This window comes from Onychomys torridus, chromosome 8 (assembly GCF_903995425.1).
Source record: "Onychomys torridus chromosome 8, mOncTor1.1, whole genome shotgun sequence".
In the NCBI taxonomy this organism is placed as follows: Eukaryota; Metazoa; Chordata; class Mammalia; order Rodentia; family Cricetidae; genus Onychomys; species Onychomys torridus.
In genome coordinates, this window is record NC_050450.1 from 62,785,748 (window position 1) to 62,809,221 (window position 23,474).

At 49.2% G+C, this 23,474-nt stretch overlaps 1 protein-coding gene across 5 annotated transcripts in view; it reads right to left on the reverse strand.

The window, feature by feature from the left end:
* The window catches only part of Rap1gap2 (RAP1 GTPase activating protein 2), a 217,902-nt gene extending 197,222 nt beyond the window's left edge, over positions 1–20,680 (reverse strand). Inside the window, exons 1-2 of one of the 5 annotated variants that reach the window (XM_036195865.1) lie at positions 20,569–20,680; positions 2,024–2,121 (exon numbers count right to left, since the gene is read on the reverse strand). The gene's annotated coding sequence lies outside the window, so the exon portion shown is untranslated. Of the gene's footprint in view, positions 1–2,023; positions 2,122–13,452; positions 13,638–20,568 lie in introns of those variants that run through there. The other 4 variants (XM_036195862.1, XM_036195866.1, XM_036195863.1 and 1 more) reach the window with 4 other exon arrangements.
* Between the last annotated feature and the right edge of the window lie 2,794 nt (positions 20,681–23,474).

Consider the following 23,474-nt stretch of genomic DNA (forward strand, 5'->3'; position numbering starts at 1 on the left):
TTATCTACTCTCCTGGGGCTGCGGTCTACCCTCATCAAGCAGTCCCCTACTCCCTTCCCAGGCCAGATGAGGACACAGACAGAGGCAGAGAAAGACAGAGCTCTCTAGGGGAATGCAGGTCACTTCCCTGCACACCTCTCTCGGTGCCAGGGCCAAATGTCCCATTGCACAAGCTCAGAAAAGCAAGATGATGACAGAAACAACTGCAAGAGGCCACTTGTGAAAACTGGGCTTCCAGAGCAAGACTCCCACATGCTTCGATTGCGCAGTTCCCTCTATCTGTTCAGGACGGCTGGCTGCCGAGAGAGCGGCCATAGTGCAGGGCTCTGGGCTACAGAAGTGACAGATTCCATCACAAACATTTTAAAATAACAATAAGGCAACACTTTTACCAATCAGATAATAATGGCTTTTAAACTACAGAAGCCGGCCGGGCGGTGGTGGTGGTACACGCCTTTAATCCCAGCACTTGGGAGGCAGAGGCAGGCGGACGGACAAACTACACAGAGAAACCCTGCCTCAAAAAACTGAAGAAGAAAAAAAAAAACAGAAGCCGTCACTTTAGAAGCTGGGGTTGTGGTTTGTCAGCAGCACCCTTTTATAGCATGCACTGGGCCTTGGGATCAAGTTACAAAAACCAGAAGCAATAGGATCATGAGTTTGAGGCTTGCCTGAGCTACATGCTGAGACTGTGAAGCTAGGCCTGTAATGTCATCACTTAGAAGGCTAAGACAGGACAGTTGTGAGGACAAGGCCAGCCTGTCTCAAAACAATAATAAAATAAGATAAAGCACACACCTATAATCCCAGCACTTAGGAAGTAAAGGCAGAGAATCAGTCCTTCACGGACATCTTCAACTACATAGTGAGATTGGGGCCAGCCTGGGCTACATGAGACCCTGTCACAAAATAACTAAGTAAATAAAGTTTTTGTTTTTGTTTTTGTTTTTTAAAAAAAAAAAAAAAAAAGCTTACTATAATAGGATCCCACTAACTTAAATATGCAAAAAAAATTTTTTTGCAGTCCAGGGAGCGGTGGCACACGCCTTTAATCTCAGCACTCAGGAGGCAGAGCCAGGCAGATCTCTGTGAGTTCGAGGCCAGCCTGGTCTATAGAGCAAGATCCAGGACAGGCACCAAAACTACACAGAGAAACCCTGTCTAGAAAAACTAAAAAAAAAAAAAAAAAAATTTCCAAGACAAGGTTTCTCTGCATAACAACCCTAGCATCCTAGAACTTGCTTTGCAGACCAGGCTGGCCTCGAACTCACAGGGATCTGTTTGCCTCTGCCTCCCGAGTGCTGAGATTAAAGGCGTGTACTGTCATGCCCAGCTAATTATGGAAATTTTTAGAGTTCCCAAGACAATTCTGGAAGGAACCATAAGCAATGATCCAAAGGCAGTGACTTCAAAGAATGGTCTGGAATCGTCTGTCTAGGGGGTGCACACTCTACAACCCAGACTTCTGTACTGTTGTGTTGTTAATGTGGCTTAAATCGTTAGCACCCTTTTGAAGAAAAATGTTGAATAGATATGTGTGCCTGTGTGTGATAGAATGTACACACAGGTATGTTTGTACGCGCATGTGCAAGCCTAAGTATCTGCCTTGGTCACTCTCCATTTTATTTCCATAGGTGGGGTCTCTCACTGAACCCAGAGTTTGCCAACTCTGGCTAGTCTGGCTAGCCAGCTTGCCCTGAAGATCACCTGTCTCCACCTCCCACAGGCTGGAGTTACAGGCAGCCAGCATGGCTGCCCAGCTTCCACATGGGTTCCAGCGATGGGAACTCTGGAAACTTCCACGGTAAGTGCTTTATCTACTGAGCCATCTCTCCGGTTCTTGCTTTGTTTTTGGAAACAGGGTCTCTCACAATTGCCCAGACTTGCCTGGAATTGACAGCAATCCTCCTGCCTCAGTCTCTTGAGTGCTGGGATTCCAAGGAGGAAAAGGAGGGTCTTGTTCTAAATAATTTCCTTCAAACCTTCCTGAACTCAAGGTTCAGAATTCAAACTGACCACTGACCTTAGTGCTCCTTCTACCCCTCCCCCAGAGGGAGTCTGTCTTCACAAAGGGTCTCTCATGTCTGATTTCAGATGGCTCTGCTGTCCACTCTGCTCTTCCTAGATAAAAAAAAAAAAAAAAACATAAAGGCGGGGACTGAAGAGATGGCTGAGGTTAAGAGCACTGACTGCTCTTCCAGAGGTCCTGAGTTCAATTCCCAGCAACCACATGGTGGCTCACAACCATCTGTAGTGAGATCTGGTGCCCTCTTCTGGCCTACAGTCGTACATGCTGTATACATAATAAATAAATGAATAAATAATAAATAAATAAATAAATAAATATTAAAAATAAACATAAAGGAGCCCAGCACACAGGATTTCTAGAAGGAGTTTGACATGATGAATAAAAAAATCTTCAAAAAAATGTACATGCCAAGCTCAGTGTGGTGGTGAAGACCTGCAGTCCCAGCTGCTAGTGAGGCTGAGGCAGGAGGATTGCTTGAACTTAGGAGTTCAAGGACCAATGTGGGCAACATACTTGCAATCTCAAATCAAGAAAACAAAGTTACTGGGTGTGGTAACTTTTTCCAGATCTCCATCACATAACAGGCCTGTAATCTCCGCACTCAGAGGCTGAGGCAAGAAGATCTCTGTGTGTTCAAGGCCAACTTGGTATACATAGTGAATTCCAGGCCAGCCAGAGCGTCATCTTGAGAATCTGCCTAGAAAGAAAGAAAGAAAGAAAGAAAGAAAGAAAGAAAGAAAGGAAGGAAGGAAGGAAGGAAGGAAGGAAGGAAGGAAGGAAGGAAAGAAAGAAAGAAAGAAAAAAGGAAAAAATAACAAAGTAAAGAAAGGAAAAAGCATGCCATTGGGACTTCTAAAACACCACTCATGGCCTTATTTGGGATCTGGATGTTAGCTTTGAATTGGTGGGAATTCATCAGGGGCTTCAACTGTGTACACCACTATGGAAGTCTAATATGCTTCAGTAGAAAGGTTACTTTTCAAATACGAAGGCCCTTTGACCTAACAGCTCCATTTCCTATTCTACTCCCTCCCAAGGGAGCATACTCAGAGGTGAAGGCCCAGTTGTCCTTTCCAGGTATCCACCACATCACGGTCACACCCATCAAACACCGGAAACAATGGAAGTATGCAACCTGGTGGGGGCAGCAAGAAACACAGACCTCCTGGCACCAGGGTGCGGGCCAGCCAACACAAAGGATGCCACACTCACAATGATGGGTATCGTGAAATAAATTGAGCACAATCAATCACACTCTTGGGTTCAGAGTTTGGAGGCAGGATCACAGGACAGGGGTCTGTCCTCCCTCTGCTTCCCAGAGCTTCCTGACACTAGGAGGCATTACTTTTATAATTAGAAATATATATATATTCTTTAAAATAAAAGAAGCCTAAGGAGACAGGCCCATTGATTTTCTGGATTTTTTCAAGACAGGGTTTCTCTGTATAACAACCCTAGCTGTCCTGGAACTAGCTCTGTAAAACAGGCTGGTCTCGAACTCACAGAGATCTGCCTGTCTCTGCCTCCCCAGTGCTAGGATTAAAGGCATGTGCCACCCCTACCCAGCCAACAAACCTATTGTTATGAAGTGGGTTTTTGGAAATGTTGGGGGGCTGGAGTTGTCAATGATAGAGAAAATGCTTATTTCAAATGTACTAAGTGTAAGTGAGAATTATTGGATGTAAGGACCCAGGGTTCAAACCCCAGCCCTGTGGCTTGTCAGTAATGCAACCTTAGGTGAGGTCCTTAACTGGCCTTTAACAGGTTTGGAGCTCAGACATTTCATCTATGAAGACACTCCATCCACACCTTCCTTATAGAGGCATTGGGGATCAAAACGAGATCTTACATGCTAAGCCTTCAAGGCCACACCTGGCACAGACGTGAAGACATGTCAACTAATGTGACTGCTTAAATTCTTTCCCATTCCTATGCACAGTGACACATGTCCATGATACCAGCTACTACAGAAGCTGAGGCTAGAGGATTGTGAGTTTGAGTTTAAGGCCAGCTTGGAGTACATTGTAAGTTCCAGACCAAACTAGACTATGTAGCAATACCATGCCTCAAAAAAGAAAAGGCACTCTGATCTACCATTCAGAAGGGAGGTCAGGGAATCATCCCCTGATGATTCTGATCCAGTAAGACTTTCTGGGGTGACAGACACTAGGGGGCATTCGTATTGGCTATCAGTAGCCTTGAACACCAGGGGCCGCCCTGAAGGGGCTTCTCACTAAAGAAGATCACACCTCTAGGTTGTTGCCCTCCAATTGCTCATTCCATCCAGATGAGCCACTCCCAAACCTCTTCCACTCAGCACAACATCTGGGTACACTGCTCACCAGGATGAGCCAGACGGTGCATGCTTGCGCCCTCTATGTACAATATTTGGTAGTGCAAGGAGAGCCCAGGATGTCTCATTTTCCTCTCTTTCTGCCTCCGGCAAAAGGGATGGAGGGATGGAGAGAATCCTCAGCAAAGCATAAGCTACACCACCAGGCGTGAGGACAAGTGGTCCAGGCTTGCATTCCGACACTAACTGCAGCTATGAAGGAAACGCTTCAGCTCCCCCAACCTGGGCCTTTTCAGCTATAAAGAACAAGAATAAATTCAGTTCATTCTTCCTTAACTTTTTCTTTTAAGTCAGGCTCTTGCTACGTTGACCAGGCTGGTAGTAAACCTGCAATTCTCAGTCCCACCAAGTGGCTAACTAGGTCCAGCTTGTTCTTGTTTGAAACAGAATCTCATTACGCAGCCTAGGCTGGCTGCCCTTGGATCCTCGGCCTCAGCCTCCTGAGTGGTGGAGTCACAGGTATGTGTCACCACACCTATCAACGTAAGTCATTTCTTGAGAGATTCCTATGAACCAGGGAAGCCAAAATTTCTTTTTCCCATTTAATCCTTATCACAACTATATTCACTTTCTGATAATGAATAGGAGGCTCAAAGTTAAGAAGTTAAACCCCACCGGGCGGTGGTGGCACACACCTTTAATTCCAGCATTCGGGAACAGAGCCAGGCGGATCTCTGTGAGTTCAAGGCCAGCCTGGGCTACCATGTGAGTCCCAGGAAAGAAAGGTGCAAAGCTACACAGAGAAACCCTGTCTTGAAAAAAGAAGGAGGAGGTGGAGGCGGAGGAGGAGGAGGAGGAGGAGGAGGAGGAGGAGGAGGAGGAGAAGAAGAAGAAGAAGAAGAAGAAGAAGAAGAAGAAGAAGAAGAAGAAGAAGAAGGAGAAGAAGAAATTGTTGTTAAACCCCATGGTCATAGGGCTGCTGGGTAGCAATGGCAGAATCCAAACTAGGGTCTTCTCTTTAAACTCTTTTGCTATTCTTACATACAAGGCTCTTACACAGAAGAGGGTAATGTTGAATGTGAGACTTAAGTAAATCAAGATTCTCCCTGGCTGGGTAGTAGTGATGCACACCTTCAATCCCAGCACTCGGGAGGCAGAGGCAGGCAGATCTCTGTGAGTTTGAGGCCAGCCTGGGCTACAGAGTGAGTTCCAGTACAGCCAAGGCTACACAAATAAACCCTGTCTAGGCACAAGGGCCCTTTTCCTGTAAGTTGAACATGAACTCCAGTGAAGGCGGGTGGCTAGGACAGGAGGGGAGGCAGGAAGCGCACCCAGATGCTGAAATGGAGTGGGGGCTGCAGCTCAAAATCAGCTCATTCATGATTCAGTCATTTGATTTCCTTGCATAAAGATGAAGGTGCTGTCTGGGATTCAGCTCAGACCCAGGCCCCGAGTACATCTAGAGCCCCACCCTCAAGGTGTCACCGTCAGCAACACATAGAAGGAAATCAGGCTAACTCGGGATGATAAAACAACCTGAGACAGAAAAGAAAAAAACCAAAAAAGCCTTTTCAGGCCAGTGATGCAGTTCAGTTGGTAGAGTCCACGCCTAGCACACACAAAGGTCTAGATCCTTATTCCAGCACCACATAAACTGCACATAGTATCGAGTGCCTGTAGTCCTGGCACTCAGAAGGTGAGGACAAGAGGATCAGAAGTACAAGGTCAGGCTGGGTGTGGTGTCACACACCTGTAATCACACTCCTGTAGGGCACTCAGGAGGCAGAAGCTGGTGGATCTCTGTGAGTTGGAGACCAGCCTGGGCTACAGAGTGAGATCCAGGAAAGGCTCCAAAGCTACACAGAGAAACCCTGTCTCGGGGGAAAAAAAAAGGACAAGGTCATCCTCAGCTACATAGTAAGTTGGAGACCAGCCTGGGTTTACACAAGACCTTATCCCAAAGAAGAAAAGGTGGAAGAGGAGAAGGAGGAGGAGGAGGAGGAGGAGGAGGAGGAGGAGGAGGGAGGGAGGGAGGGAGGAAATAGAGAGGAGGGAGGAAAGGAGAAGCAAGAGGGGAAGAAGAGGGGAAGATGGAGAGGAAAATGAGAAAACAGATGAAGAGGAGAGGAGAGGAAAGTGAGGAAGACGAGGAGGAGGAGGAGGAGGAGGAGGAGGGCTGGAAAGATAGCGCAGAAGGTGAAGTGCTTGCCTTGAAAGCATGAGAATCTGAATTCAATCCCCAGAACCCATGTTTTGCAGGGGAAGAAAAGACAGGTATGGTGATGTATGCTTATAATCTCAGGCTGAGGGTCTAAAGGCAGATCCCTGGGGTCACAGCAAGCCAGCCTAGCCTACTTGATGAGTCCGGGTCCTGTCTCAAAGAGAAACATTAAAGTGCCTGATACCCAAGGAACAAAAGATGAGGTAAGGTGGATGACTGCCCTCCACACATGTGTGTATACCCACAGGTACACTCACATGCCTTGTGCACCTGTACACACCTGAACACACATGTGCGCACCAAAAAAAAAAGGAAAAAAAATGCCTTTTCCATTCAAGCTTCTCCACGTCCTACTACAAGCCCCGCCTTTAGGAAGGCTTACACACGCTGGGCAGTGGTGGCGCACGCCTCGAATCCCAGCACATGGGAGGCAGAGGCAGGCGGATCTCTGTGAGTTCGAGGCCAGCCTGAACTAGTGCACAAGAGAGGGCATGAGTAGCCATGAGGAAAGGAGTCGTGTGTGATACCAAGCCAACAGCCATCATCATCAAGTGCCAGACATGAGCATTGGAGACAGCAGGTAATTCACCCCTAAGCCTTAAATCACCCAGATGACACTAGATAGAAAAGATGTGAGTGTTCCCTAGTGAGCCTTGTCCAAATTGCAGATTCATGGGCAAAATAAACGTTGGCATTGTTGTAAGCTATACGCTTCTGGTGGCTTAATATGCTGTATTATATCACTAGAGGAGCAGCAGAGCCTGAATTTGAACCGAGCATGCTGGCTCTAGAGCTCTTTCTGCAGCAGGTTCTGCTATGCAAGGGGCAGTGTAGAGGAAGGAGCTAGAGACAGAGGTCAGAGGTCAGAGGCAGACCTAACTTCAGTCATTAGCCCCTCATTCATGAAATGTTTCTGGGTTTTGTTGTTGGTTTGTTTGGTTTGGATTTTTTTTTTTCCGATCCCTGCCATGTTCTGAGTTCTCTGCTAGTTCTGAGATTTGTGTGACTAGATGGACACACCCATGCTAGGTACCGATGGGAAGTGAGCAGGCAGGTATATATAGCAGATTGATGTTATTCAAAGGAGACCACATGACCAGGGGGGCCTGTTTCAGTGGGGTAACCCTGGGTGGGCTCTCTGGAGGGGAGGTGACAAGGATGAGGCAAACAGAAATCGCAGAAGGGATGGCAAGCCAGGCTTGGGTTCCAGCTCCATCACTTCCAAGCTGTGATCTTGGGCAATGACCTCCACAAGGAGACAGCAATGAGCTGCTGCTTCTCAGGACTGGCAGCCCCACAAGTAAGTGTTGTTCCAGGGAGTAAATGAGCTAACACACATGGAGCACATGGCACGGAGTCTGGCACAGGAAGAGCTGTATAAATACCATTGGCTACAATTTGAATTCTACAGAGACCAAGACCCTAGTGGGGAGCCCAAGGCCCAAGAGACCACTCTAGCTCCTGGCAAAACCATACTAACCACAGCTAATGGGGAAGAGTGTGCACAGGGTGTCAGAGAGCCTGCCTCCTGCTACATAGACAAGAACTAGAGTGGCTCATGGGATGGAAAGAGGACCACATCCTTCCCCAAAGAAGCTAATACAGGCTTTTCCACCTACCCCTGCAGCAATTCTGAGTCATCTCCTCGACCAATGTATATGCCCAACACACACACACACACACACACACACACACACACACACACACACACACACACACACCATAGAGCTCAAGACAGGATGGAGGTTGGACTCTCATCTCTCTCCAGGGGCCACCCTAAAGGCAGTGGACACCCACACATCCCAAGAGGGGTAAGCAACTTCCTCAAGGTGGGGGTGGGGACGCAAGGTAGGAAAGGCTGGAGGGAGGGCAGAGGAGAAGACTCAGGGAGCTTCAGCTTCAGGAAGGGCAGAAACCCTGCTAGGGTAAAGTATCGCCTGCCATCACACTCTCCAGTACCCTGGAGAGCGCCCAGCGGGCAGCTGGTGCATACATCCAAACAAAGGGAACCCGGAAAAAGCGCAGTGCATGCAGAGACACACCAGCAGGAACCACAGAGATGTCTACAGAATGATCACAATGATCCAACAGCAAGGCCTCCAGGGCACACAATGGTACCCAGCACAGGTGTGTGCTTTCTCTGTCTCTCTCTCTGTCTCTCTCTCTGTCTCTCTCTCTCTGTCTCTCTCTCCCTCTCTCTCTCTCTCTCTCTCTCTCTCTCTCTCTCTCTCTCTCTCGGTCCTTCTGTCTGCCTGCCACTCTCTCCCTGCTCTGGTTGGCTTCCAGCCACTGACCCTGGTCAATCAGGTGCCCATGCCTGATGACATCTGCTGATCCAGACCTGGTAGATCCCACCCAGCCCTGCATGACCCAGGAAGGAGACTAGCCTGTATCTAAATCGGAGAAGGGAGGAGAGGTGACCTGGTCATGAGACAAAGGTGCAAATCCTTAACCAGAGCCTGGGCCAAACAGAGGGGTCAGTACAATCTCTATCATAGGCTGAGGCCTCAAAATGCAAGCCTGACTTTGGTATTCCACATGCCTTTGAAGCCCTGTGGCTGCTTTGCAACATGAGCAGATGGGCAAGGGAACCCTTATTTGTATCTGGATGCCCTTAGCAGTGATACAAACATACATACAAAGGACAAAATGACAGATAAGAGCAGACACGAAACAGAACTTCCCACTGGAGAGATATCAAAGCACTGAAAAAGTGAAGAGCAGATGGATCTGGTGGCATCACAGTTGTTTAACTAAACCCATTAGAACAAAAGCCACCCTTAATTGCAAAGGCCACACTTGTCTTTAAATGACTGCTGAACCTCCCCAGCCTCTGTGGGGCATGACATTGCCTGTAGACAGAGAGATGGCGTCAGTGACCTTTGCAATGCCAGCCTGAGCTGTCTGTGCACGAGCAGGAGGCAGCTGGATACTTCCCTACAGCATGACCTCTCCTGGAGGGAGTGCCCCGTTGCCTGGAGATGGGAGAGGGTAGGACAACAAGGGCTACCTGGTACCATGGCAACAGGCCCTGGCTAAGGCACATCCACAACTTCTTCAGCAGATCATAACAGGACCTAAGTGTTTGCAGATGACACCTCCCCGTCAAAGAGGGTGTGATAGCCCAGGAGGAGCAGTAAGTACATGGGGGAAAGGAAAGGGAGGAGACTGGAGGGGGTGAGACCCTGACATATAAAGCCTGCTTGGCTCATGCTCTAGGACTCCCCAAGTAACTTTCAACCAGTCCTTCCTGTAGCTGGAGAGTGGACTGCGGGGCTTGGCGGTAGCTGGAGAGTGTCTCTCCAGCTTCCGCCAAGCCCCGCAGTCCTGTAGCCCACTTATAAATTACACTCCAGAGATGTATATTGTTTACAAACTATATGATCGTGGCAGGCTTCTTGCTAACTGTTCTTATATCTTAAATTAACCCATTTCTATTAATCTATAAGTTGCCACGTGGCTTGTGGCTTACCGGTATCTTTACATCTTGCTTGTCATGGTGGCGGCTGGCAGTGTCTCTCTGCCTCAGCCTTCCACTTCACAGAATTTTCCTCTCTGCTTGTCCCGCCTATACTTCCTGCCTGGCTAGTGGCCAATCAGTGTTTTATTTATTAACCAATCAGAGCAACACATTTGACATACAGAATATCCCACAGCACCTTCCGTTCCCTCTCACCACCAACTCTCTCCATCAGGCCCAGCCTGTGCTACATCCCAGCCACTTCTAACTCCAGGTACCAAGGCTGCCAACTCAGCCCCAGCCTTGTCCTCCAGCATTTTGGCCATATCCTCCCAGTCTGCTATGTCTCCTGTCTTGCTCTTCAATTTCCCTGGGCATCCCCCACCCTCTGCCCTGTCCTTTCTTGACTACAGCCCAGACCAGTGCCCACGACCATCTGCCAGCTCCAAACGCCAGCATCCACCCTCCCTCCGCTCCTCCTTCAAGCACCTGCTTCCAAGCCACTGCTCTGTCGCCCTCCCCTGCCCACTTTGGAGTGCCTCCACCCTCCTGGGTGTCTTTGGCTCCAGTTCTCAGACTGTGAACCAGATCTATTCAGGCCTGGGGAACTGGGCCACAGCCCTAGAGGCACCAGCCAGCACAGAAGTTTGACCACTGAGCCTCAGCTTCCACAACCAGAAAGGGTCTTAGGGGTTGTCTATCCGGTCTCCACCTCCACAGAAGTGAATGAGACTCTGTACCACCAGGCCCTGCTGCCTTCCCAACTGCTCAGAACTATTACATCAGTAGTGCCAAATACCCCAGAATCCAATAGAGAGCCAGAGATGGTGGTGTGCCTGAAATCCCAGCATGTGGGAGGCGGCAGCAGAAAGACTGGGAATTCAAGGCCAGACTGGCTTACCTGAGCGTGCCAAAAAAAAAAAAAAAAAAAAAATGTTTCAGCACAGTGGTGCCCACCTATAACCTTAGCTACTCGGGCCGCTGAGGCATAAAGAAGATTATGAGTTCAAGACTTGCCTGGACTACATAGCAAACTCTTTTTTTTTTTTTTAAATCCCTAATTAAGGAAACTGAGACTTTAGGGAAAAAAGCTAGGTAACTTGCCCCAGGTCAGTGTGTGTGTGTGTTGGCTGCCTCAGAGTGTCACTGAAAAGCCTCTTACTTCCTACTCCAGCCAGCTCCGTACGGACCAGTCAGTCCTCCACCCCAGATTGGAAGCGCCACAAATCAGAGCTGAATGATGCACATGCCAGGCCTTCTTTGCAGAAGTGGTGTGAGTCCCCACAGAAAACACTGGAGCTTCGCTTGTGTATCATCTGGAATCGGAAGGGAGTTAATGGCCATGGCGCAGCCCTCGGGGGGGGGGGGGGGGGGGAGCTGTAAATGGTTTCTCTCCCCAACAGAGCAGTTCTGAAATACAACCCTTAGGCTTCTCGGGAGACCCCCCCGGGGGGGGGGGGAGAGGGGGGAGTAGCAGGTGGTCATGAAGACCTCTCTGCCTTCCTTTCCTATAGGCCCTCTGCCCCATTGCCCTGAAGTCACTTCCCAAGTAAACCAATGGGGGCAAACCCTTCTCCTAGCATTCCTACAGGGGGGGTGAACACGGGGGGGGGGGGGGGAGCAACAATCCACATCTGGATCTCAGTGTCAACCAACTGTCACCAATAACGTCCCCGAAGAGAGTAGTTACGCCTTTGTGCCTAGCCACTGTGTCACCCCGCCATTATCGCCACCCATACCAGGTCCCTTGTCCTTTAAAGTTCGTATCATTCTGAACCCCTGTGACTCAGCCACATTTGATCAGATTTCTTTGTTTGTTGCTTTGGGGAATTTGGGGTTTGATTTTGAGTTTTGGTTTGTGGCTTCTGAAGTAGGGTCTCACTCTGTTCAAGCTTGCTTTGAACCCACAGCAATCCTCCTGGCTCAGCCTTCTGAGTGCTGGGATTACAGGCATAAGCCACCACACCTCAAAAGGGGTCATGGGAAAGAGTGGAAGGCTATGGAGGTGAGCCTCCCAGGAAGACCTTCTGGAACAGAGACCACTTCCTGTTGAACTAGGATCCCCTGGGCTGATGTAGTGTCCCATAGGTTGTGCCCTGACCCTTCCCCCAAGGTTAACATCTGCCCCTGACCAAAAACAGCAATCACAAAGGATCTTGGCGTCAAGCTGTCATCCCATCCCAGGCTCCAGCCTTCCCCCATTCCTCAGCATCTAGTAAGGGAGCAGGGACCTGAGGTTGCTTCCAGAAACCTGAGCAGACACATCCGGCAGACACCTACCCCTAGACTGGGCAACCCAGAATCCTTGCTCAGAGGTGATGTCACAGCCTCTCCCAAGTCCTGCCCAAGTCCTGAGGGAAATCACTGCCCAAGACCTCACAGGCCCTGAGTCACTCCCAGCCTCCAGACAGCTGTGCAAGCTTTCTGTTTATTCCTCGCCCACAGCAGGAGGAGCAGAGGGGAGGAGAGCCTTCTTCTCCAAGGGAAACTGAGACCTATGGGGCTCAAAGGACAGCCCTAGTGTCAAAAGGCATCCCCCAATACCAGCCCAGGACTATTCTAGTAATCCCTTTAGAGGCGACCCTGATGGGGGCCTGTTCAATGGAAGCTGTTCCCTGAATTCAGAGCCCAAACCCCAATAGCATGTAAATGCCCTTCAGATTTGGTAAGGGTGAAAGAGAGCCGTAGAAGAAAGAAGGGTGCCCCTTGCCAGCTTCCAAGTCCAGACATAACAAGTGTGGGCAAAACCAAAGGACAATCTATAGAATTCCTCTGTCCTGTAAACAGGACCCCCACCAATGGCTGGCACTGCCACACCCACCCAAGGCCTCTAGAAATGAGCATCAGGCTGCAAGCTGGCATTGACCCACAGGTCCATCAAAGTCTCTGGACCAGCAACCCCAATCCTACCTCCTCTCCCTGGAACAAGCGCAAGCTGGCCTGAGGACAGACAGGCTGGGGCTTCTGCCCTTGCCAGTGAAAACAAGCCCTCCCCATCCCGCAACCTAGCTTCAGGGTCCCCTTAGGGTTCCTGGCTTCTATCCTGCTACTGCCACCTGTAAACACCCACGTCTGACCTCCATCTCGGTCAGCCGTCTCTCAACAGACTCCAACAGGGGGCTAACCAACATCACACACACACACACACACACACACACACACACACACACACACACACGCCCCACTTCACGGTGTGTGTGCTATGCTGCACCCGCACACCTAGCAAGGATTTCTAAGGATCATCACCCTACCTCCCAAACAGAATCCAGTGAGCCCAACTGCTCTGTGCGCTGGGCTTACGAGCTCACCCGGAGCCATCCGTGTTTTGCCAACACGCGCATCCACTCTCACAGCATCCACTCCAGTTCCACGCTCAGTCACACCCAGGACTCGCGTCCAGACGCACGCCGGCTGTGGAATTACAACCCAGCCCCGAGCCACCGACTGACCTTACCACACTCCTGACGTGGACAGAATGTCAACAGTCAGTCCCGCCGGCTCACCCAAGGCGCACGCTAGCCGGCGCAGCGTCCACGGCTCTCCATCCGGACCGAGCCCCCTCCTCCTCAGCGCGGGGTTCCCCCGAAGCCCGCCCAGTCGCGTGCACCGTCACCGCGGCGCGCACACGCGCACACTGGGCCGGCACAAAGCTGTGCCCCGCCGCCCGCCGCCCGCCCGCAGCCGCTCGCACACCTGGCGGGCGCGCCCCCGGCCTCCGGAGCGCGCGTACGCAGCCGCTGCCCGTGCCCGCTAGAGCCCGCGCTCCCGACCCTCGGAGCCGGGTCCCCGGCGGCGCCCACCGCGCAGTTCCGGGAGATCCGGAGGGAGCCGGGCGGCCAAAAGCACCAGGGTTAGGGTACGGCGAGTCCTGAGTGTCGAAAGCACTAGGAGATGCTCACGTCCAGCCCGCCAGGGGACTGCCCCGGATGGCTCCTCCTGAACAAAGATGTGGGGTGGGGCAGGCCCTGGGGACCCGAGGGACAGAAGGAGGGAGAAACCCACCTGTCCACAAAGGTTCCTGCAGGACACACAGGGAAGAACTGTCACTGGGAGACAGAGCTGTGGAAAGACCCCTAGGTTCCTAACGGGGCTCTCCGGAAAAGCGTGCTCTTGGAAGTTGGCAGTAGGGGACCCTCGAGGACTGCCAAAGACCCCAAAGCTGGCCCCTGCCTGGGACCTAGTAACCTACAGTTTTGGTTCATTCACCATCCTATCTTCCAACAAACCAAAGATGCTCTTGAACTTGAAGGTGTTAAGGGAACGATGTTCCGGGCTTTCTCGGTAACCCCCACAGCAGGCAGCTCTAACACACATCCGCTAATGGGAAGCTCATTCCCCAGAGGCGGCACTCAGGCAGCTTAAGCCCTTAAACGCCCTTTATTTGCACAGAAATCTTCCTCACTCCTGTCCGTCGGGTCACAGCTCATTCTGTTCTGGCCACAATGTTCTGTTTCTAGAACATACCTCGCACTTGCTGTTTCCCGGAGAGGGAATATATTCTTACATCCATGTCCGGCGTCCCCACTCCCACCCCCAATGCCCTCAACAACACCTTCTCCATATGGCTGTCCCTTTGTGCAGTCTAAGACAGCTTTTCACCTCTTTCCACCTCCCCACATAGGTCACTTATTGTTTCCATGCTGTATTTCAGACTTCCTAGCAATCTGATCGGCTTGACAACTCATCTCCCTGTTTGCATGCTGATGGTTGACCTCTCTCACTGGAGCGTGTATCTCATATAGGCAGGACCCTTCCCTATACCACCGCAATTCCAGGACCTGACCCAGAGAACTACGGTCAGAGGTGGAAGCAAGAGAGGAAGGCAGGAATGGGCTGGCCACAGTCTGGGTCCTGAAATGCTAATGCTCAGGCATTGGAGAATAGGTTCTGGCATGGGATCCAGCAGAGGAAAGTCACGGTCACTGCCTGTGGAATCAACAGACAGCCTTAGAACAAAGGACACTTCCCTCACTTTGGATCCTGCCCTAGCACTTCAACCCCGATTCCAGTGTTAGGCAGCCAAGATCATTTAATAACTCATTGGCAGCCCTCACCTACATTTGATGCTCAGGACACACATGGTGTAAGGAAAGAATCAATCCTGAAAGATGTCCTCTGACTTCCACATGCATGCCACAGCACACAAGTGCACGTGCGCACACAAGCACACATACACACACACAAATGTAATTCTAAAATAATAATAAAATTAAGCTGGGTGGTGGTGGCATATGCCTTTATTCCCAGCACTTGGGAGGCTGAGGCAGGTGGATCTCTGGGTTTGAGGACAGCCTGGGCTACAGAACGAGATCCAGGAGAGCCAGGGTTGCACAAAGAAATTCTATCTGGGAAGGAAAAAAATTTTTTTTGAAAAAAGAAAAAAAATACTTTAGAGCTTACTTTGATCAGTGTCTGAAACCGAAGCCACTCAGTCAGAACCCTTCAGGAAGCTACTCACCCTGCTCAGGTACCTAGATGAAGACAGGATTAGAGGCCAGCTTTGATTTTACCTTATCCCTGTCATGCTGTCCACCATCAGCCCCCTTGTCCTCCAAGAATATTCCACACCCTCAGCCCCAGTGAAGCCCGAAACCAAGTACAGTGCACCCAACCAAGTACACCCAAACCCTAACTGTACTGTGTTTTTCCTATAAAGACAGCTTGGAAGCCTTTAATCCCAGCCCTCAGGAGAATGTAAACCCTTTGAATTTGAGGCCAGCCTGCTCTACATAATGAATGCCAGGCCAGCCAAGACTACCTAGAGAGGCCTTGTCTCAAAAAGGAGAGAAAGGGGGAGTGGAGCTCAGGGGCTTAGAGTCCTGGCTGATTTTACAGAGGACCTAGGTTTGGTTCCCAGCACCCATGTGGGCTCACAGCTGTAACCCCATTTCCAGGAGATCTGACACCCTCTTCTGGCCTCCACCAGAATCAAGTGAACGCAGTGCATGTATATGCAAGCACATTGGTATAGGTAAAATAAAAATAAATAAATACTAATAATAACAGATCTCCCAGACTTACAGTGGTTCCAATTACAAGTGGTTGACTTTAAGACTGTGTAAAAATAGGAAGACTTTTGGACTTTTTTCCTGGCTGGAGATCTGGCAGACATACGCTCCTGAGATGCTGGCCAGCAGCCATGAGCCATGGCTCTCAGCTACACTTCACAAGGGTAAACAGCTGATCCTACAGTGCACAGTGTTGCCAGCTTTGGAAACGTGGAATTCGATAATTAGTGGACATAATCAACACTTTATTGTAAAAATAAATACAGCTACAAGCCGGGCAGTGGTGGCGCACGCCTTTAATCCTAGCACTTGGGAGACAGACCCAGGTGGATCTCTGTGAGTTCAAGACCACCCTTGTCTACAGAGCAAGATCCAGGACAGGCACCAAAACTACACAGGAAAACCTGTCTCGAAAAACAATAAGTAAATAAATAAATAAAGCTACAATGTTCAGTAGGTCAGATGTGTCAAATGCATTTAATATTTTCAACTTACAGTGAGTCTGCTGGAATACAGCCCCATTGTAAGTTGAGCACCTGTACATGTAAACCAATATGAAGTTGAGAACTTTCATCTTTACAACTTTTCTTTGATATATCAAAACTGTCAGCATCTCTAGTCTGGCACTTTGGGAGCCGTTAAGGAAAAGGAGAGTTACCTGAACACTAGCACTGGGATTCCAGGGTCATGGGTCTGATAGCCAAGGCAGCTGCTAAGTGACCCACAAGTAGGAAGCATACACAGTGTGGGGTACACTAGGCAGAGTGATGATCAGTATCCTAGGTGAAACAAACCAAGAAGGAACACGATCCCATTGGCTACTCAGAACAAGCTTCTCAGAACAACACATGTTTTAACCTTATGAATGTTAGTTCATGGAATCTTCCATTTGCTACTTTCAGACTGTGTTTAACTATGGGTAACTGAAAGCTTAGAAAGTTAAACTTCGGAGAAGAGGGCCTCACTGTATTGATTTGGACCTGCAATCCAGCATCCAAGACATCTTGGATCCCATTGATACTGGGATGATGCCTAGGTTCCTGCTGACAGCAATGTCACCAACATGCAATCCACATCCATCCCAGAGGCTTCCAGGAACATGCTGAGCAGAGCTCCAACAACAGCAGCCCACTCATCAGCCTCCTTAGCTGCAGTCCCCCTGCCCACGTTCCTCTATGTCACCTGAAAGGCCCTTATGGGAAATGAGAATATTTCTTGCAGAAACGCACATCCGCTGTCTCACACTTCACCACCCCCAATGCAATTTCTAGTCTAGAAAACTAATCAGATAAACAATCTTTCCCTGGCAGGGTGGGTTCTCAGGGAATTCATTCAATAACGGTAATCATTCAATTCTTCCCTAAGTTTCCCCAAGCCAATCTCTTTAATAACAGACTCTGAAACTTGAATCAGGATTGATGTTCAGCCTGTTGGATGTGAGGTTTCTGGGTGGCGCCATTTCCTCTCTTTGTCGAGCTAGAAATCACCCTCCCTGTCCCCGGCCTTTGTGTGTGTGCCTTGAGCAAGAGAGTCCATGAGCACAGAGGTCACTAGCCCCACCTCTCAGAGCTGTGACTGACCCTGAGGTCTTAGCCCCTCCAACAGTGAAGATATCAGTACCCAAATCATTTAATCGCTCAGTCAGTTCATTCCCACAGAGCATTTAAATGATACACTTAATAAGCACTGAAATAATAAACAAAAAACATCAGGGTGTAGTGGTATATATCTGTAATGCCAGTACTCGGGAGGCTGAGACAGGAGGATTGGAAGTCCTAGGCTGCCCTAAACCTAGGCTACAAAATGAGACCCTGAACCAAAGAAAATAATAACAGTTGGGTGGTGGTGGCACATGCCTTTAATCACACCACTCGAGGAGCGCATAGGTGGAGCTCTGTGAATTTGAGGCCAGCCTGGTCTACAAGGTGAGTTCTAGGACAGCCTGGGCTTTTACACACAGAAACTCTGTCTCGAAACCACCATCACCCCAAAAAAGAAAAGAACAGAGCTGGAGATGTAGTTCCGCTGGTCGAGTACTTGCCTGGCATGTGCGAGGCCCTGGTGGGATCCCCAGCACCATATAAACTGGGCATCTTTTGAATACAAGTTTTTAATAAATTACATGGTAATCTGAGTATGGGGACAGTGGAGGCAGACGGATTAGAAATTCAAGGTAGCCAGGCGGTGGTGGTACATGCGCATGCCTTTAATCCCAGCACTCGGGAGGCAGAGGCAGGAGGATCTCTGTGAGTTCGAGGCCAGCCTGGGCTACAGAGTGAGTTCCAGGAAAGGCTCCAAAACTACACAGAGAAACTCTGTCTTGAAAAACTGAGAGAGAGAGAGAGAGAGAGAGAGAGAGAGAGAGAGAGAGAGAGAGAGAAATTCAAGGTAATCATCAACTACTTTTTGAATTTGAGGTCAGCCTGGGATGCACGAGATCCTTTCTCAAAGAAAATAATAATAATATGATAATAATAAACAATATTCTAACACAAAAGTAATTATAGCCACTGAGCTATAATAGACTCCTTTTCAAGTCCTCCGAGCTGAACTCTGTCCAAGGGTGAAATCTGAAGTTATTTCCAATAGTTCTATCCTGCCATATGGCTGCCCTCCTCCTCCAAGGAGCCTGTCTTGCTCCTGTGACCCTGAAGTGCATCCTTTTTTCTGGCTCAGTGTGCAGAGCAGTCCCATCAGCCTCAGACCGCCTGGCAGGAAGCCCATCTTTCAGCTCCCTACCTAACAGTTTTGGGATCCCTTCTTAGTCTCAAAGTTAGCCTCTTGCAGATTCCCAGTGAGTTCAGAAGCAATATATTATGTTCATGTGTGAGTCACTCACTGGTTGTTGAATGAACTCTTTCCTGGACCACTTATGGTACTAAGATACAGAGGAGGATAAGGTAGAAAGGTCGCTGCCCTCCACCCCAGGGAGCTTACAATGCAGTAGGGGACAAAGACAAGGACAAACAGACCAATTAGACATGTCACACAGTGGTGAGAGCTTGGAAGGAAAGAAAAATAAGCCACATTATGTCAGATGGCAGTTGGCATGTAGGGGGGCTTTGCAGATGGCCTAAAACTAAATCACTGTGTGTCCTTCATGACCACATCTCACTAGAATGACAGTTCTCAGGGCAGCCTCTCTCTTTGTAAGCAGCCACAATCATGCTCTTGGATTTCAGGGAAGGGGCTGGTGTGTGTGTGTATGTGTGTGTGTGTGTGTGTGTGTGTGTGTGTGTGTGTGTGTGTCTATGTCTGTGTCTGTGTGTCTGTGTGTGTGTGTGTGTGTGTATGTTGCCTGAATGAATGTCTGTGCACCACATGATTGCCTGGTGACCACAGATGCCCCCCCCAAAAAAAGCATCAGATACCCTGAATCTGGAGTTACAGGTGGTTGTCATCTGCCATGTGGGTGCTGAGACTTGAACCTGGGTCCCTGGAAGAGTAGTCTGCTCTTAAACATGGAGCCATCTCTCCAGCCCTATTTTTACTTTTCTAAAGATTTGTTTTGGAGGCTGGAGGGATGATTCAGTGGTTCAGAGCACCAGCTGCTCCTCCAGAGGTCCTGAGTTCAATTCCCAGCACCCACATATCACCTCACAACCATCTATAACTAATTGTAATCCCATGGAATCTGATGCCCTCTACTGGTGTGCAGACATATATGCAAACAAGACACCTATATAGAGAAAGTAGATAAATAAATAAATCTTTTAAAAAATTAGATTTATTCGTGTGCGCGCATGCACACACTGTTGCCTGAGGGGACTAGAGGCATAGCATCCTCACAGAGCTGGAGTTACAGACAGTGTGAGACACCCAATGTGGGAACTGTGAACATTCATGTCCTCTGGAAGAGCAGCACTCGCTCTTAACCAAGGAGTTACCTCGCCATCCCTTTACTTTTTATTTTGAGACAGAGTCTCTCTGAGCTGTACGTGTATGCAGGCATGTGCATGTGGAGATCACAGGACAACCCTCCAGAGTCAGTTAGCTCCTCCCACCCAGGGGTTCAGAGCTCCCACTCCGGTCCTCAGCCTTGCCTGACCTGACAAGCACTTTTACCCACTGCGTTGCTCTGCCAACCACATCCTCCCTTTTAAAGAACCAGTTCATGTCCAAGCCTGAGAAATCTCCACAGACACCACGTTCTCAAGACTCACGATGTCCTGAAGAGAGGGAAAAGGCATGCAGACCCACTTTACAGAGGAGAAAGCAGGAGCTGTGAGTTAACTCCACTCACTCTGTGCATCACCACAACTGATAAACTCTTCCCAGGACCCCAGGAGTCCCCACCATCATGGAGTTATGAACTAGTGTGGGCTAGCTGTAGAGGCAAGAAGCCTGGACCCACCTGAAGAATGAGGGGAGGGCTAATGTAAAGGCGCACGCCTTTAATCCCAGCACTCGGGAGACAAAGGCAAGCAGATCTCTGTGAGTTCAAGGCCAGCTTAATCTACATAGCAAGTTTCAGGCTAACCAGGGCTACATAGTAAGATCCTGGGAGGGGTTAAGGGATGGGGAGAGGAAGAGGCAACTGGTAGGAGCTTCCTTTACCTGGAAGGGGACGCAAGGTCAGCCCTGCTGAGGATTCTGTGTTGCTGGGGGCTATAGAGCCACTGAAAGGCTGTCAGCGTTCTCTCTTCCGTTCGGAATCGCCCTTCCTGCATGTACCTGTGGAAAGGACGGGTGAGTTAGGAGGCTCTGCGGAGCTTGCTCCTTTAGACAAGTACACCTACACAACTACACATTGCCCTGCTCATCTGCCAGAGTAGCCCCATCTGCACAGGCCACCCTAAAATGACTCTGGTGAGGAAGCGGCTATGAGGAGCAAGTTGCAAATCAGTCGGTAGGAAAGCTTTCTAGAAGTTGGCTGCTCGGAATGGAGAAGAGTCACTTGCAGGTGATGAGTTTCCTGTCACTGGAAGTATGTAACCAGATATCAAGCATCAGGAAAATGTCTATCCTGTAATCCCAACAGGGCTAAGACAATGGGGTGTGTGCGTGTGTGTGTGTGTGTGTGTGTGTGTGTGTGTGTGTGCGTGTGCGCGCGCGTGTGTCCGAGCACATGCACTGTGCATGTGTATGTACTCACCTACACAGGCACATGTGGAGACCAATGTTATATGTCATCTATCACTCTCGACCTTATTTTTTGAAACAGTATCTCTTGCTTAACCTGGAGCCTACTGATTGGCTAGTCTGGCTGGTCCAAGAGGCCCACCACCACTCCTCCTAAGGATCCCACCTGTCTCCACATCCTCCAGCCCTGGGGTTACAGATGCACTGGGGGTCCAAACTCAGGTACTTGTGCAGAAAGCACGTTACCCACTGAGCCATCTCCCCAGCCTGACACTGGCCTTTCTCATCTCCACCGGAAGGACTACCTGGAGTGTGACTCGAGACTCAGTATCTGAATCAAATCCTCTGCACCCTTACGGTACTCTCACAGAGTCCCAGCTGGCCCCTGGAAGGATCAGAGAAGCTGGGCTGAGCAAAGTGAACACAAAGGGAAGACAGTCCTTCTCCTGCTCTGGCCAACCCTTCCTAGTAGAATCATGCATTCATTCACTAATTCAATGCTTAGACCAGTGGTTCTCAACCTTCCTAGTGCTTCGAACCTTTAATACAGTTCCTCCTGTTGTGGTGACCCACAACCATAAAATTACTTTCCTTGCTACTTCATAACTATAATTTTGCTACTGTTATGAATCACAATGTAAATATCAGTGTTTTCCAATGGTCTTAGGTGACCCCTGTGAAAGGGGCGTTTAACCCCCTGGAGGGATGATGATCCATATGTTGAGAACCACTGTTTTAGAGGATGGAAAAGCAGACATAGTTTCTTACTCCCTAGGCCTTTCAGTAAGGAAAGGTGGAGAGGTCGCTGCCCTCCACCCCAGGGAGCTTACAATGCAGTAGGGGACAAAGACAAGGACAAACAGACCAATTAGATATGTCACACAGTGGTGAGAGCTTGGAAGGAAAGAAAAATAAGCCACATTATGTCAGATGGCAGTTGGCATGCAGGGGGGCTTTGCAGATGGCCTAAAACTAATTCTGCTGTGTATCCAAAAATAAAGATATCAGGATCCAAGCATAGTACTGTATACCTGTAATCCCAGCACTTAGGAGGCAGAGGCAGGAGGATCACCACAAATTCAAGGTTAGCTCCATCAAATACTGAGTTCAGGCTAGCCAAAGCTATATAGAATGATCCTGTAAAAGAGAAGAGATTTGCCTTTCATCCTGGGATTTTCTTGGGCAGGATGAAGAAGACCAGCCTACAGCAGAATACAAGCTGGAGCTCATACAGGGCTTAGAACAAGACATGAGCACCTATCAAATACCAACTGCCAGTCAAAACAGTGAAGTCTTTCAACTCTTTGAGGCTTAGAATCAGCCAAGAGAAGCTAAAGTTTTTATTCATTGACATCCAAGTGCAGTTAAGTCTCAGAGATTTACAAGAGAGCTGGGTGTGGTAGTGTATGCAGGTGATCCCAACACTCCAGATGCTAAGCCAGAATTGGGAGTTTAAGGCCAGTCCAAGCTAAACAGTGAGTTCGAAGTCAGTTTGTACCCAGTGGTAGAGCAAGACCTTATTTAAAAGAAAAGGAAGGCCAGGTGGTGGTGGCACATGCTTTTAATTCCAGCACTGGGAAGGCAGAGGCAGGCAGATCTCCAGGTTCCAGGCCAGTCTGGTCTGCATAGTAAATTCCAAGACAACCAGGGCTACACATAGAAACCCTGTCTTAAAAAAAAAAAAAAGAAGGAAGAGGAGGAGGAAGGAAGGAAGGAAGGAAGGGATGGAGGGAGGGAGGGAGGGAGGGAGGGAGAGAGGGAGGGAGGAAAAGGAATAAGAGGGAAAGAAGAAATCTGGGCATGGTGGTGCATAGCTCAGGAAGCAGAGGCATGAGTATCTATGTGAGTTCAAGGCCATCCTGGTCTACAAAGCAAGAAAGTTCCAACCCAGCTAGAGCTATGTGGTGACATTATGTTTCCCAAAATATTGTGCACCCTAATAAACTTATCTGGGGTCAGAGAACAGGACAGCCACTAGATACAGAGGCTAGAAAATGGTGGCACTCACGCCTTTAATCCTAGCATTCCAGAGGCAGAAATCCCTCTGGATCTCTGTGAGTTCAAAGCCACATTGGAAACAGCCAGGCGAGGTTACACAAGCCTTTAATCCCAGGGACTGATGGCAGATAGCAGAAAGGTATATAAGGTGTGAAGACCAGGAACTAGAAGCATTTGGCTGGTTAAGCTTTCAGGCTTTCGAGCAGCAGTTCAGTTGAGATTCATTCTGGATGAGGACTCAGAGGCTTCCAGTCTGAGGAAACAGGATCAGCTGAGGAACTGGCAAGGTGAGGTAGCTGTGGCTTGTTTTGCTTCTCTAATCTTCCAGCATTCACCCCAATAACTGGTCTCAGGTTTGATTTTATTAGTAAGAACTTTTAAGA